Consider the following 17444-nt stretch of genomic DNA (forward strand, 5'->3'; position numbering starts at 1 on the left):
GAACTTTTCAGGCTCAATCACTATCCATGTTTCATCACTGTAAAATATTGTGCTGGAATAATATGAGAAAATCCTTCTTTTAAACTGGCATTTAACATTAAACATCTTTATCTTAAGCTCAAGAAATTCTTCAAATATTCACCATTTCCCAGATCAAACATTAAAATACTAAAATGAAAAAAATTTCATCTACAGGAATGTTTTACTAACTGTCAAACATATTTTACTCTGTCAATCACAATAAATTTTTGGAGGAACTTAGGTTTATGGATTTCAAGATACAATGCATAATTGGTTCATTTCATATTTAACTGACAGGAAGCAGACAGTTGCATTAGACAGCTCAAACAGCTTCCATCATGAATCATCTCTGCCTCTGGACAGATAACTATTGGTATGCCTGAAGGATCAGTACACACACACACACACATTGTCCAGGCTGACTGCATTCATTGTGTCAGCTCTACAACTTAGATTGGCACGAATGAAGGAGAATTTGTTGGGTGATGGGACACAAGTGGGTGAGGGCCTAAAGGAGGCAGAGTGTGGAAAGGAGGGCTGGAAAGTGTGGCTGACAGCTGGGAACAAGAGGTTCATAGCAGTTTGGTCCCATAAGCCCTGGGAAGGAGGAGTGAAATAGGAGGGAGAGGGGGAGATAGAACAGGGAAAGGGGAGAAGGGAGCCGGGGGCAGGGGGGGGGGGGGGAAGGTGTGTGTGAAGTGTGAGTGAATTTAAGGTGAGGGACAGGTGCTAGTGGAGACTGAAACAAGGAAAATTACGGGACTGAACAATGTGTTGAGAGAACAGCTCCCATTTCTGTAATTCAAGGAAGCTGGTGCTAGAGCAAAAGATCCAGGCTATACAGGTTGTGAAATAGCCACTGACTCGAGCATGTTGTGCTCAGCAGTGTGTTCTGCTATTGGGTGGTCCATTCTGCTACTGGCCACACTTTGCAGGTGGCCATTCATCTGAATGGAGAATTTGTTGGAGGTCATGGACATTTTTGGAAATTTCTGGTAAGGGCTTATGGGACAAACTGCTGAAGTCATTGATCCCTAAGCTTACACACTGCTTAACCTAACTTACACTAAGGAAGACACACACACACACACACACACACACACACACACACACACACACACACACACACACCCATGCCGAAGGAGGACTCGAACCTCTGACGAGGGGAACTGTGCGGATTGTGACAAGACGCCTCAGACTGCGCAGCTACCCCGCGCAGCTTTGGAGGTCATACCCACATAAAATGCTGTGCAGGAAGTGCAGCTGAGCTGGTACATGAAGTGGCTGCTTGCACAGGTGGCCCTCCCTCTGACAGGATAGGATAGCCTGAGACGAGATTTGAGTTGAATGTGCTAGGTGTTTTATTGGACAGGTGCCAGGACTTCCCACACGGGTATGATTCATGTGGCAAGAATCTTCGTTGATCCATTATGGGTCATGGGACAACGGCTGGCATGAAGTTCTTGATGCAATAATTTACCAACAGCCGTATGATTTGTAGAAGTTTATTTTATTTTATGAACTTCTATGTGCTACCAGTTTCGGCATTACATTGATGCCATCTTCAGGCCCCACTCATCATAGTCATAAAATCGCTATGTGGCAAGAGGTTAGGAGTGGGTGTCATGTAAGAACTGATGAGAATGTAGCATAGACTGGGTGGGTGGCTTCACTCCAGACCCCAGTGTCCAACACCACTGTCTTCTCTGTCTTTAGCTCTTGAGGAGGAATGGGCTGTCATTCAGACACACCACTGAAAGTGTCCCCAGCAGAGGTCAAGCCATCATAAAAGCAAAGGGCCATATTAATGTCCACTAATAAATGCCTGGATACTTTTCATCAGACAGTGAAGATTGGAGCTGTCCTTGAAACACATCTTTTGATTCCATGATCTTCCTGGCCTCCATCTCTGCTGGCTCTTTTCCACACCCAACTTTACCCCAGCCTCATCATTCTAACTTCACTCATACTACACCTACACTTTCTTCTCTGCAGTACCCCTCTTTGTCTGTTTTATCACCCACCATACACTCACACGAACGAGCGCATGCGTGTGTGTGTGTGTGTGTGTGTGTGTGTGTGTGTGTGTGTTTCCGAGATGTGGTTTTCCTGAAAGCTAGTGAAGTTATTGATCTCATTTACATGGTTTTCATTGAGTCAGTGTCTCTACTACTATGTGGGTGGTGGTGATGGTGATGGTGATGGTGATGGTGATGGTGATGGTGATGATGATGATGATGAAGTCCCATATTCCTCGACAGAGCGTAGGGGACGATGCGGGGACCCGCACCGCTGCACTAGGCAAGGTCCTAGCGGAGGTGATTTGCCATTGCCTTCCTTCGACCGTAACGGGGATAAATGATGATGATGATGATGATGATGATGATGTAGACTGGCAATGGCAAGGAAATCGTTTCTGAAGAAGAGAAATTTGTTAACATCGAGTATAGATTTAAGTGTCAGGAAGTCGTTTCTGAAAGTATTTGTATGGAGTGTAGCCATGTATGGAAGTGAAACATGGACGATAACCAGTTTGGACAAGAAGAGAATAGAAGCTTTCGAAATGTGGTGCTACAGAAGAATGCTGAAGATAAGGTGGGTAGATCACGTAACTAATGAGGAGATATTGAATAGGATTGGGGAGAAGAGAAGTTTGTGGCACAACTTGACTAGAAGAAGGGATCGGTTGGTAGGACATGTTTTGAGGCATCAAGGGATCACAAATTTAGCATTGGAGAGCAGTGTGGAGGGTAAAAATCGTAGAGGGAGACCAAGAGATCAATACACTAAGCAGATTCAGAAGGATGTAGGTTGCAGTAGGTACTGGGAGATGAAGAAGCTTGCACAGGATAGAGTAGCATGGAGAGCTGCATCAAACCAGTCTCAGGACTGAAGACCACAACAACAACAACGATGATGATGATGATGATGATGATGACACAACACCCAGTCATCTCGCGGCAGGTGAAAATCCCTGACACCGCCGGGAATCGAACCCGGGACCCCGTGCTCGGGAAGCGAGAACGCTACCGCGAGACCACGAGCTGCAGACACTATGTGGGTGGTTATCTTCAATTCTTAATTTATTTATAAAGCTGACCTAGTTCTCTTTCCTTATGATGCAAGTATCCCAACCAAGTACTGCAGAGAGTCTGCACCAAAATCACTGAATGGTTTTCAATAGTTAGTCTGTACCTCAGTGCCATATAGAATATATCATGAATAATAATAAAGCATGGAAGAAAGAAAATCAGTATCAGTATCACTCTGCAGTGATGAACAAATTAACAGTTCACTACTGGACAGAGAAACAGACATTGGATTCAATGTCCCACTTGGAAATTATCTCACTATCCAAGTCTTAGCTACACACCCAGGAGAACACTAATTATGATCAAGCCAAGCACTTGTGGCAGAGAAAAGTCGAGGAATATTTCCATGAGAATAACATACACTGAACCACCTAAAAAACTGGTATAGGCATGTGTATTCAAATACAGATATATGTAAACAGCAGAATACGGCACTGCAGTTGGCAACACCTATAAAAAACAAGTGTCTGGCGCAATTATCAGATCAGTTACTGTTGCTACAATGGAAGGTTATCAAGATTTAAGTAAGTCTGATCACGGTGTTATAGTCAGCGCAAGAGCGATGGGACACAGCACTTCTGAGGTAGCGTTAAAGTGGGGATTTTCCCGTATGAGTGTACCGTTGAATACCAGGAATCCGGTAAAACATCAAATCATCGACATCACGGTGGCTGGAAAAAGATACTGCAAGAAAGGGACAACTGAAGAGAATCATTCAATGTGACAGAAGTGCAACACTTCCACAAATTGCTGCAGATTTCAATGCTGGGCCATCAACAAGTGGCAGTGTGTGAACCATTCAATGAAACATCATCAATAGGGGCTTTTGGAGCTGAAGGTCCCCCTTGATGACTGCACGACACAAAGATTTACACCTCACCTGGGCCCATCAACTGTTGATGACTGCAAACATGTTGCCTGGTCGGACTAGTCTCGTTTCAAATTGTATCGAGTGGATGGAAGTGTACAAGTATGGAGACAACCTCATGAATCCATGGATCCTGCATGTCAGCAGGGGACTGTTCAAGCTGGTGGAAGCTCTGTAATGGTGTGGCGTGCATGCAGCTGGAATGATATGGGACCCCTTATTCATCTACATACGACTCTGTTCAGGTGACATGTATGTAAGCATCCTGTCTGATTGCCTACATCCATTCATGTCCATCATGCATTCCTATGGACTTGGGCAATTCCAGCAGGACAATGCAACACCCCCCATGACCAGACTTGCTACAGAGTGGCTCCAGGAACACTCTTCTGAGTTTAAACACTTCTGCCAGCTACCAAACTCCCCAGACATGAACATTATTGAGCATATCTGGGATGCCTTTCAACGTGCTGTTAAGAAGAGACCTCTACCCCCTCCTACTCTTATAGATTTATGGACAACCCTGCAGGATTCATGGTGTCAGTTCCCTCCAGCACTACTTCAGACATTAGTTGAGTCCATGCCACATCATGTTATGGCACTTTTGTGTGCTTGTGGGTGCCCTACACGATATTACGCAGCTGTACCAGTTTTTTTGGCTCTTCAGTGTACTCGCATCATTAGTGAAATTCCTGCGACTTTGACAAAGTAAGTTGTGATACAGTCATCAAATCTGCATGCTACATATGGAACCAACCAGTAGACCACACACAGCTGGATTTTTGTAATTTTTGATGTTTATAATATCTTTCAAAGCAAGTTAATGGAACTGTCAAAAATTCTCCAGAAAATTGACTTTGGAGTTTTCCAAACGTCTATAATACCCTAAAGGACGTTGATATTTCAACAGGCAGCATGGCTCTATGCTTGCCTGCCGTGCGAGTGATCCAGGTTTGATTTCTTGCCGCACAGCACGTTGAATAGAAGACCTTTCTCTAAGGTATTAAAGACCCTCATAAAAATTGAAAGTCCATTTTCTCACGAATTTTTGAGAGTTGCATCATACTGCTTAGGGAACTTATGAACTTTATGTATCATTAAAATAAAAACAAATATGATGTGACTTACCAAACGAAAGTGCTGGCAGGTCGATAGACACACAAACACAAACATACACACAAAATTCAAGCTTTCCCAACCAACAGTTGCTTCGTCAGGAAAGAGGGAAGGAGAGGGAGAGACGAAAGGATGTGGGTTTTAAGGGAGAGGGTAAGGAGTCATTCCAATCCCAGGAGCGGAAAGACTTACCTTAGGGGGAAAAAAGGGCAGGTATACACTCGCGCACACACACACACACATATCCATCCGCACAAACACAGACACAAGCAGACATTTGTAAAGGCAAAGAGTTTGGGCAGAGATATCAGTCGAGGCGGAAGTAAAGAGGCAAAGATGTTGTTGAAAGACAGGTGAGGTAAAGAGCGGCGGCAAATTGAAATTAGAAATTAGCGGAGATTGAGGCCTGGCGGATAACGAGAAGAGAGGATATACTGAAGGGCAAGTTCCCATCTCCGGAGTTCTGACAGGTTGGTGTTAGTGGGAAGTATCCAGATAACCCGGACGGTGTAACACTGTGCCAAGATGTGCTGGCGGTGCACCAAGGCATGTTTAGCCACAGGGTGATCCTCATTACCAACAAACACTGTCTGCCTGTATCCATTCATGCGAATAGACAGTTTGTTGCTGGTCATTCCCACATAAAAAGCTTCACAGTGTAGGCAGGTCAGTTGGTAAATCACGTGGGTGCTTTCACATGTGGCTCTGCCTTTCATCGTGTACACCTTCCGGGTTACAGGACTGGAGTAGGTGGTGGTCGAAGGGTGCATGGGACAGGTTTTACACCGGGGGCGGTTACAAGGGTAGGAGCCAGAGGGTAGGGAAGGTGGTTTGGGGACTTCATAGGGATGAACTAAGAGGTTACGAAGGTTAGGTGGACGGCGGAAAGACACTCTTGGTGGAGTGGGTAGGATTTCATGAAGGATGGATCTCATTTCAGGGCAGGATTTGAGGAAGTCGTATCCCTGCTGGAGAGCCACATTCAGAGTCTGATCCAGTCCCGGAAAGTATCCTGTCACAAGTGGGGCACTTTTGAGGTTGTTCTGTGGGAGGTTCTGGGTTTGAGGAGATGAGGAAATGGCTCTGGTTATTTGCTTCTGTACCAGGTCAGGAAGGTAGTTGCGGGATGCAAAAGCTGTTTTCAGGTTGTTGGTGTAATGGTTCAGGGATTCCGGACTGGAGCAGATTCGTTTGCCACGAAGACTTAGGCTGTAGGGAAGGGACCGTTTGATGTGGAATGGGTGGCAGCTGTCATAATGGGGGTACTGTTGCTTGTTGGTGGGTTTGATGTGGACAGACGTGTGAAGCTGGCCATTGGACAGGTGGAGGTCAACGTCAAGGAAAGTGGCATGGGATTTGGAGTAGGACCAGGTGAATCTGATGGAACCAAAGGAGTTGAGGTTGGAGAGGAAATTCTGGAGTTCTTCTTCACTGTGAGTCCAGATCATGAAAATGTCATCAATAAATCTGTACCAAACTTTGGGTTGGCAGGCCTGGGTAACCAAGAAGGCTTCCTCTAAGCAACCCATGAATAGGTTGGCGTACGAGGGGGCCATCCTGGTACCCATGGCTGTTCCCTTTAATTGTTAGTATGTCTGGCCTTCGAAAGTGAAGAAGTTGTGGGTCAGGATGAAGCTGGCTAAGGTAATGAGGAAAGAGGTTTTAGGTAGGGTGGCAGGTGATCGGCGTGAAAGGAAGTGCTCCATTGCAGCGAGGCCCTGGATGTGCGGAGTATTTGTTTATAAGGAAGTGGCATCATTGGTTACAAGGATGGTTTCCGGGGTAACAGACTGGGTAAGGATTCCAGGCGTTTGAGAAAGTGGTTGGTGTCTTTGATGAAGGATGGGAGACTGCATGTAATGGGTTGAAGGTGTTGATCTACGTAGGCAGAGATACGTTCTGTGGGGGCTTGGTAACCAGCTACAATGGGACGGCCGGGATGATTGGGTTTGTGAATTTTAGGAAGAAGGTAGAAGGTAGGGGTGCGGGGTGTTGGTGGGGTCAGGAGGTTGATGGAGTCAGGTGAAAGGTTTTGTAGGGGGCCTAAGGTTCTGAGGATTCCTTGAAGCTCCGCCTGGACATCAGGAATGGGATTACCTTGGCAAACTTTGTAAGTAGTGTTGTCTGAAAGCTGACGCAGTCCCTCAGCCACATACTCCCGACGATCAAGTACCACGGTCGTGGAACCCTTGTCGGCCGGAAGAATGACGATGGATCGGTCAGCCTTCAGATCACGGATAGCCTGGGCTTCAGCAGTGGTGATGTTGGGAGTAGGATTAAGGTTTTTTAAGAAGGATTGAGAGGCAAGGCTGGAAGTCAGAAATTCCTGGAAAGTTTGGAGAGGGGGATTTTGAGGAAGAGGAGGTGGGTCCCGCTGTGACGGAGGACGGAATTGTTCCAGGCAGGGTTCAATTTGGATAGTGTCTTGGGGAGTTGGATCATTAGGAGTAGGATTAGGAACATTTTTCTTCATGGCAAAGTGATATTTCCAGCAGAGAGTACGGGTGTAGGACAGTAAATCTTTGACGAGGGCTGTTTTGTTGAATCTGGGAGTGGGGCTGAAGGTGAGGCCTTTGGATAGGACATAGGTTTCGGATTGGGAGAGAGGTTTGGAGGAAAGGTTAACTACTGAATTAGGGTGTTGTGGTTCCAGATTGTGTTGATTGGAATTTTGAGGTTTTGGGGGGAGTGGAGCTGGAAGTGGGAGATTGAGTAGATGGGAGAGACTGGGTCTGTGTGCAATGAGAGGAGGCTGAGGTTTGCTGGAAAGGTTGTGAAGGGTGAGAGAGTTGCCTTTCCGGAGGTGGGAAACCAGGAGATTGGACAGTTTTTTGAGATGGGGGGTGGCATGCTGTTCTAATTTGCAGTTGGCCTGTAGGAGGATGCTCTGAACAGCCGGTGTGGATGTGGGAGAGTAAAGACTGAGGACTTTTATTAAGGATAGGAGTTGACGGGTGTGTTCATTGGCTGAGTTGATGTGTAGGTGAAGGATTAGGTGGGTGAGGGCAATGGACTGTTCAGTTTGGAACTGGTATAGGGACTGATGGAAAGAAGGGTTACAGCCAGAGATGGGAACTTTAAGTGTGAGGCCTTTGGGGGTAATGCCAAATGTCAGACAAGCTTGAGAAAATAAAATATGGGAGTGTAATCTGGCTAGGGCGAAGGCATGTTTGTGGAGGGAATGTAAATAAAACTTAATGGGGTCGTTGTGGGGATAGTGTGAGGGTGACATGGTATTAGAAGGTGGAAAGTGTAACATGAGGCTGAAATGAAAATGAAAATAAAAATATAAATATATGGGGAGAGATAAAGGTGAACTGGAAAGCAACTGGAGATCTGGTGTGAAAAAAGGCGAAAAAGTGTTGGTTATAGCTGGGCTTGTTGATCCTGTGGTGAACTTAGGTTGGTAGACAATGATGTGCACAAAGGTTAGGTGGTTGTGTTGCCGTCAAAACACGTTAAAGGGTGGAGCAATTCGGGAAAATTTCGAAAAAACTGCGTGCAAATGTATTAAAAGGAGTGGTTTTGTGGTGGCAGATTGTGAAAATGAGGCTAACAATTGTCTGACGAAGAAATAATGACGTTAAAACCTGTGGGAAGCGGCTAAAAAAGATCAGTGATGTGGGAAAAACGGAAATGGAAAAAAAGGCGAAAGTTATTAGAACTAGCCGAAATGGCTGTTTAATAGCTGAAAGGAACTGTTTGTGAACTGGAAACAGTGGATTTTATAGCAGAGGTAGTGCTGAAAGCGGAACAAATTTTTTGGTTATGGTTTGGAAGTGGGTTACGTATTATTGAGTATATATAGGTGGGATAAAATTGTATGGTAGATTCGGTAATGAGGAGAAGGTGAATACAAAGTGAAACTACTTGCAAAAACAGAAAGAGAAAATAAGATGACAGGAAAGATTTCAAAATGCAACAGTGACAATAACAAACGTAATTGTTTGGTTCAAATTAATGATATGAATATAATAGAGGGAAACATTCCACGTGGGAAAAATATATCTAAAAACAAAGATGATGTGACTTACCAAACGAAAGTGCTGGCAGGTTGATAGACACACAAACAAACACAAACATACACACAAAATTCAAGCTTTCCCAACCAACAGTTGCTTCGTCAGGAAAGAGGGAAGGAGCGGGAAAGACGAAAGGATGTGGGTTTTATGGGAGAGGGTAAGGAGTCATTCCAATCCCAGGAGCGGAAAGACTTACCTGAGGGGGAAAAAAGGACAGGTATGTGCGCACGCACGCACGCACGCACACACACACACACACACACACACACACAAGCAGACATTTGTAAAGGCAAAGAGTTTGGGCAGAGATGTCAGTCGAGGCAGAAGTACAGAGGCAAAGATGTTGTTGAAAGACAGGTGAGGTATGAGCGGTGGCAAATTGAAATTAGAAATTAGCGGGGATTGAGGCCTGGCGGATAACGAGAAGAGAGGATATACTGAAGGGCAAGTTCCCATCTCTGGAGTTCTGACAGGTTGGTGTTGGTGGGAAGTATCCAGATAACCCGGACGGTGTAACACTGTGCCGAGATGTGCTGGCCGTGCACCAAGGCATGTTTAGCCACAGGGTGATCCTCATTACCAACAAACACTGTCTGCCTGTGTCCATTCATGCGAACGGACAGTTTGTTGCTGGTCATTCCCACATAGAAAGCTTCACAGTGTAGGCAGGTCAGTTGGTAAATCACGTGGGTGCTTTCACACGTGGCTCTGCCTTTGACCGTGTACACCTTCCAGGTTACAGGACTGCAGTAGGTGGTGGTGGGAGGTTGCATGGGGCAGGTTTTACATCGGGGGCGGTTACAAGGGTAGGAGCCAGAGGGTAGGGAAGGTGAAACCCATGGGTCAAGGTCAAGGTAGATGCAGTATTTCTTGACATTTGAAAAACTTTTTACTCAGCACCAACACAATGTTTATTACAAAAAGTATGCTTATGTGGGATATCAAACAAAACTTGTAATAGGGTTGAGGATTTCTAAGTAGGCAGGACACAGCATGTTATGTTGTTTGGAGAGTCACTGTCAAGTGTGTTGGGATCTTTGCTGTTCATGTTATGTATTAATAAGTTGGCAGACAATATTAATATGAAACTTACACTTTTCACAAATAATGCAGATATCTGTAATGAAGTAACATCTGAAAAAAGCTGGAGAAATGTTGAATCATATCTGGATAACATTTCATAGTCATGCTAAGATTGGTGTTTTGCTTTAAATGTACAAAAATGTAAAATTGTGCACTTCATAAACCAACAAAATACAGTATCCTATAACTACAGTAGCTATGATTCACATTTAGAATCAGTCAGCCTGTATGCTCACAGGTTCAGCTGATTCACAGAGGAGTACCAAAAAAATGTTGAAAAACCTGAAGTTTGAAGGTAGATGCAAATTATCCCACACAAGCCTACATTCATCATTTCAAGAAATTATTACACCGTATTTACTCGAATCTAAGCCGCACTTTTTTTCCGGTTTTTGTAATCTAAAAAAACCACCTGCAGATTAGAATCAAGTGCAAAGTAAGCGGAAGTTCCGAAAAATGTTGGTCGGTGCTGCCACAACTAACTTCTGCCGTCGAATATATGTAGCGCTACACAGTCATAGGCAATGGCCTTGCCGCAGTGGATACACCGGTTCCCGTCAGATCACTGAAGTTAAGCGCTGTCGGGCGTGGCCGGCACTTGGATGGGTGACCATCCGGGCCGCCATGCGTTGTTGCCATTTATTGGGGTGCACTCAGCCTCGTGATGCCAATTGAGGAGCTACTCGACCGAATAGTAGCGGCTCCAGTCAAAGAAAACCATTGTAACAACCGGGAGAGCGGTGTGCTGACCACATGCCCCTCCTAACCGCAACCTTATCTGAGGATGACACGGTGGTTGGATGGTCCCGATGGGCCACTTGTGGCCTGAAGACAGAGTGCTACACAGGCATGCTTTGCAGGCACAAAGATAGATACTGGCGCCAAAACCTCTGTGTCAGTAAATAAAATTTAAAAAAAGGTGGAAGACGAGATTTTTTCTCTGCCCCGAGTTTCAACCATTGCATTTTCATACATTATCCAATGAAGTAAATAAAAATTCCGTATTGTTCATCTTCGAATGTAGCAGCATTTCAATGTACTACGAAAATCTGACTGGCAAGATTGTTTGGGATGTTTATCAATATGGCCAACTCTACATTCCGAACTTTTTCCTACCTGTGAGAAGAGATGGTTGCTAATAGGAACTTTTATGAATTGTGAATCACATGCAGTATTCTCGTCACCATAAGAATAATACGAATATAAACATTTTGCCATGTATTCTTTCGTGTTTGCTGCTATCTCATTTAACCTTCTGTCGGGTGCAGTGTTTATCGCAGCGAGATCGGGCGCAGTGTATCAAATTGATCATACCGTTTATTCAAGTGATCATTTATTAAATTCTGTTCACAAAACATATTATAAGTGCCAAATATATTTAAAGAAAGACAAAGATGACATACGAGCACAACTGCAGTAGAAATATGCATCATTCAGATTTCTTATTGTTAATGTTGGGCTTTAGTAACAAATGATAAAAACGTTGCTTTTTCCTTTGCTTCTTTATTATATTTCACTAATAAAACACATTACAAATGACAATTATCTTTACAGAAAGGCTATTATGACACTGGAGCAGAACAACAATGATATTACAACTCATTCATTTGTTTCATCGTCACTTTTTGACTGTGGTAACAAATGTGGAATTTTTCCGCATTCAGAGCAGAAAGGTTCAATATGTATCAAACAGTTAAGCTTCTGACACATTTTGCAACAATATTTTGTCAGTCTTTTTTTTTTCTGTGCAGGTATTACACCTTACCCTCTTGATCCCAGTCCCTTGTTCTTCGTTTCTGCTTGTGTCTTCTGCTTCTTCTTCACACAATGGCCTATATTGTTGCAGCCACAGTTGAAGATCTCTGTGAATTCCTAAGGTGGCCAAGCATCTACTAACCAAGTGAGGTAGAACTAACGCATGTGAGAGTTGCTTCAGGAATCCTTTCCTTCAGATAAAATTCTCATTGTTGCCATAGTAAATTACTTGTGAATTGATTTCACTCATATTGATCATTGCAAAAAATATGACCATGGGCCAACGGCACACATTTCTTGCTACATTGTATGAAGCGGTCAACTTATCTGTAGTGTCGACTCCACCTTTGGTACTATTGTAAAATGTTACAATGGATGGCTTCTGTTATCTCCAGTGTCAGCATCTACTGAATTATCTTCATGCAAACTTGATGCCAAGATAATACACTTCCCCTTTTTAGGAATGTAGGAAACTAGAGTACAGCCTTTCTTTAAGCCAAAAAGTGAACTATGGACAGCCCTGCCTTTACTGGTGGCAAACTCCAGAGGAATCTCATTCTTGTTTTTCTTCATCGTCCCAACAAAAGAAAGATTTTTTCTTCTTAGCTCTTCTATCAAACCAATACTAGTAAACCAATTGTCTGCTATCACATTTCGACCTGACTGATAAATTGGTTCACAGTTGCAGAACAACATCTGAAGGTTTATTGCTAACGTGGTACAATCCTTCTGGCTGCAGCCCAGCATATATTTCCAGATTATAGAGATAAAATACTTGGGAATCCACAAGAGCATATATCTTAATTCCATATTTGTTTGGCTTGCTAGGTATGTATTGGTGAAAACTGCACCTTCCACGGAATCCTTCAAGTTTCTCATCTACTGTAACATTTTCTCCGAGGATGTAGGATTTCTGGCAATTCTGTATAAACAGAGAAAATATTTCCTGAATCGCTGTTATCTTGTCTAATTTTCTCCTTTCATTGCAAGTCACACGATTGTCAAATCTAAGGCACCGCATGCTGAATTTGAAACGTTTTATGTTCAAAACGAGACGAAATTTTTCAATTCCATCCCCATCACTTCCCCACAGATCTTCTAAGCTTTGTCTGTTACTTTTGTTAACACCAGCCAAAAACAGAAGACCAATGAAAGCTTTTAATTCAATAATATCTATAGGTTTTACGTCTCTCTCTCTCTCTCTCTCTCTCACTGAAAAGAAGCTTTGATGCTCTCAATATACTGATTGGTATACAGAACTATAATCGACAAAATGTCGTCATCTATGAGGCAATTCCAACATTCCAAAGGCGTTCTCAATGCTTTCGCCGGACCTATAGGACCAGGTAACTTTCGAATAATATTGTGGGCCCTGAAACGTACTCTCTGCGATGGTGGAACTTTATTCCATTTTGTCTCTTTGTCCCTTCCAGTATAATAATCCTGGCTTTCTTCAAGTACTTCCTCGTCATTTTCACTGTCGTTTTCCTCTGTTTCTGAATCTTCCTGCCGAACTTCAACTGCGTCATCACAATCTGTGTCCACTTCATCTTCAAAATCCTCTTGAACTTCATCATTATCCTCTTTGAAGAACATTTTTTGTTTTTTGAAACATGATTTGGGTCAAGGAGGTTGTACGTCTTACTGTAGCCTGCCATGATCAAGTGTCTCACACCCAAAATGATAAAATTCCTATAAAATAACGCAGTCAGGCGCAGTGTACCAATTTGATACCTGATACTCAAACATTCTTAACTGACGATTAAACGGTCCAAAGAGAAAGTAAGTGCATTATACATTGTATATTAACATTGTACTACTTACTAAGTTATGTTGATAACCAAAGAAATGAATTGTTGAAATGCAACAGGAACGGGCGCAGTGTATCAAACTGATCAATCAGCACATATATCGACAACAGAGCAGTCGTATCAACACTGAAGCACACAACACTGACAAGCGTTCGGAAAAGGCATCAGTGCTGCCACTCATTGACAAATAATTTATACTAAACTTAGAGGTGTATCAATTTGAACAGCTGCGCCCGACAGAAGGTTAAATCCTGTCTGCCTAATAAACTACGAAACTAGAGTGAGACAACAGCAAACGCAGAAGAATATACATATCATGTCATGTTTATATTCGTATTATTCTTATGCCTAATAGTGATACAGTCCGAAATGAAGCACGGCAATTGACTAGATTTTTAAATCTAAGATGACTCTAATTTCTGTGCAGAACGTAATGTACTAAAGAGGCATCTGCAAAGATTTTCAAATGGAGAAAAATTTTCGCTATACTCTCGTTCAGATCATCATCTATCATGCGCAGTCTATTATTTGGTTTTTGTTGATCATTATCAAAGAAAGCAGCAGTGTAAGTAACAACAAATAGCAGTCTCTTGCCATTGTTTCGCTAATGAGACAATTCCTGTCTTTTTTTATTGTAAGCGGCAGTAGCACGCACAAAAGCAAGCCGTGCCACGAGTGGCGACAGGCCGTAAACACTCGTTATAGAATGCAACAAACAGTGCATGACACAGAACAGTAATGCATTTTCGGCTTAGAGTGACGTAAACACCTATAACAAAGAGAATGGCACTTATCGGCTCAAAGAAAAATAAGCAATCAATTTAAACCAGACAAAGCACATGAAAAAGGAAGGGTACCCGTATAAATACAGACGGAGCACCTGACGCATAGCAATGGCTACCTGGTAAAGCTTAACTGCTGAGCTTATGACTCGAACTAAACTACTGTAGCTGTATCGTCATTCATTCTACCTAAATTGTCTCTCATATTACAATGGACCAACTTTGTTTCGCTCTGGAGGTGCGGCCTAAAACTTATCTCTCCCCTTGAATTTTGAGTCTCAAATTTCAGGTGCGGCTTAGATTCGGAAAAATATTTTTTCCTTGATTTCGAGTCTCACTTTTCAGGTGCGGCTTAGATTCAAGTGCGGCTTAGCTTCGAGTAAATATGGTAAGTGAGGAATCTAGAGAAATTCTTCATATCCCTTCGTATCACACCCCCACGGACTGTGAAGACAAGATTACATTAATTATAGCATACACAGATACATTTGAGCAGTCATTCTTCCTGCACTTCATACAACATGGTGCCATGCTACATATCCTTTGCATTACACAAATCATTTGCACAGTGCATATGTAGAAATAGATGGTGTCATTTTCTGTGACTAAAGTGTTTAATAATGTAGATGTACAGAAAATGTTTACTCATAACATTATGTATAAGAATAAGTGAGTAATGCTCCCTTGCCACCGTCATTGTAACTGCTTGGCTTCAGCATTTTGAATTGTAGTTTCCAGATTCTGGGTCACATTTTATTTTATTTGTACAAATAACCAGGTTCACCATATAGAGGAGATGTTGAATCACTGACAAGTATAACAAAAAGATTCTGCACATGTGAGCTTTCAGCCAAAAACCCTTCTTCCGAAGTAGGTGACACACACACACACACACACACACACACACACACACACACACACACACCTCTGGCAACTGAGACTGCACTGCAAGCAACTGCGCATGATGGGAGAAGTAATCTGCATGGAAGTGGTGAGGAGGAGGCTGGGATTAGGAGGGGGAGGCACAGTAGGGTAGGGCTGGGGGATGGTAAATAACTGGTTGTGGGAGCATGCAGGGACACGGAAGTAGAGATGGTATAGGGCTGCTATGTGCAGTCGGAAAGTTTGAGGATGGAGTGGGGAGGGGGGGGGGGGATGAGAGTGGAAAAGGGGAGAAATAGAAAAGAGGAAAAAGACTAGTGGGTGCATTGGTGGAATTGAAATCGGTGTAATGTTGGAGTGAGAGCAGGGAAGGGATACATGGGGAAGGAGAAGTAGTAACAAAGGTTGAGAACAGGAGGGTTAGAGGAATGTAGGATATATTGTAAGGAGAGTTCCCACCTATGCAATTTAGAAAAGCTGGTGTTGGTAGGAAGGAATTTTGAAGGTAGATCTGGATTTTCCAGATGGTGCAGACAGTGAAGCAGTCACTGAAGTGTAGAATGTTATGTTAGGCAGCATGCTTAGCAACTGGGTGGTCCATCTGTCTCTTTTGTCAGTGGCCACTCACGCAGACAAGACAGCTTGCTGGCTGTCATGCTCACATAGAAACACAGAATGCAGCACAGTGGTTGCAGTTTAGTTTGTGGACTATGTGACTGTTTTCACAGGTGGCCCTGCTTGATTTGGTAGATGATTCTTGATCTCAGACTGGAGTAGATGGTGGTGGGAGAGTGTATAGAACAGGTCTTGCACCTAAGTCTATTACAGGAATATGACCCATGAGGCATGGGTTAGGAGCAGGGGTGGAGTAGGGAAAGCTCTCCACCATCCATCATGTGCAGTTGCTTTCAGTGTGGCCTCAGTGGCCAGACACAGTGGTGTGTGTGTGTGTAGGAGTGGGGAGTGGGGAGGGGGGAGGGGGGAGGGGGAGAGGGGAGAGGGGAGGAGGGGGGAGGGGGGAGAGGAGGGGAGAGAGAGAGAGAGAGAGAGAGAGAGAGAGAGAGAGAGAGAGAGCTTGTGTGGGTGTATGTTGTCTACTTTAGAAGAAGGCCTTTTGGCCAAAACCTTACATGTTTAGCAGTCTTTTTTCCTTTTGCCAACCCGCAACTCAACATCTCCTTTATATGGTGAGTAGCAATCTATGCTTTTCATAATACTGTTATTATTCCGTCCTGGATTTTTCATTGTTTGGTTTTTATAACCAGGTTCAGCATTACAGCCATTGTCAGGTCTTACAAGGCAACAAAACGAGTATGCTCAGTTGTTATTGGCTATATGTCCTTGGTATCACTGCCTTATAAGCTAATAAGCTTATTCATTTTTCTGTTTGCTGTAATAGGTTCATGTTCATATTTCCCAAATACTGAAATAGCTTCATTTTTATTCCCTCTTGCAGATCTGATGATGGCTGTAAAGCTGAAGCCAGTTACCTGTGCAAATATAGTAAAATGTGGCCAAACTACGAATTCTACAGTGGCTGTACTTTTGCTAGAAGTGGAACAAGAGCTCGAAAGCTAGTGTGAATACTGTTTCCTTTTATGTGTGTGACAAATCAATTTGCTATACAGTAAGTGGCTGGCCTTTCCCTTATTTTAAGTATAATTCTACAATTAATTGCTTCAAAAAGAAAATTGTCTAGGGTAAAGCACAAAGTTATGAGACAGAATTTCTGGCCAGAACTTACCTATAGGAGACAAAATATTTACTGCTAACAGATACATATTAAAGTACATGACAGTCTCCTACCTTTCTTGGAAAGGAGGGAAGGATATGTTAGAGAACATTAACAGGAAGGATAGGTCACTCAGACACCTGATGTAAGGGACCCCACCCATGGAAAACACAAGAGGAGACAAAAAAAAAGGGGTTGAGGAGAGCAAAATTGTTCTTCTTCTCCCCTCAACACATTTAGTCCCTCTCATCCTTGAATTTGATGACCTGCCCTTCCTTTA

The 17444-nt window shown here is 43.3% G+C and overlaps 1 protein-coding gene and 1 pseudogene across 5 annotated transcripts in view; one reads left to right on the top strand and one right to left on the bottom strand.

The window, feature by feature from the left end:
- The window catches only part of LOC126262549 (dTTP/UTP pyrophosphatase), a 113129-nt gene that overhangs the window by 12516 nt on the left and 83169 nt on the right, over positions 1-17444 (bottom strand). The gene's annotated exons all lie outside the window — the stretch shown is intronic.
- On the top strand, positions 10723-10840 carry LOC126263906 (5S ribosomal RNA; annotated as a pseudogene).

The sequence above is a fragment of the Schistocerca nitens genome, chromosome 6 (genome assembly GCF_023898315.1).
Source record: "Schistocerca nitens isolate TAMUIC-IGC-003100 chromosome 6, iqSchNite1.1, whole genome shotgun sequence".
Lineage (NCBI taxonomy): Eukaryota > Metazoa > Arthropoda > Insecta > Orthoptera > Acrididae > Schistocerca > Schistocerca nitens.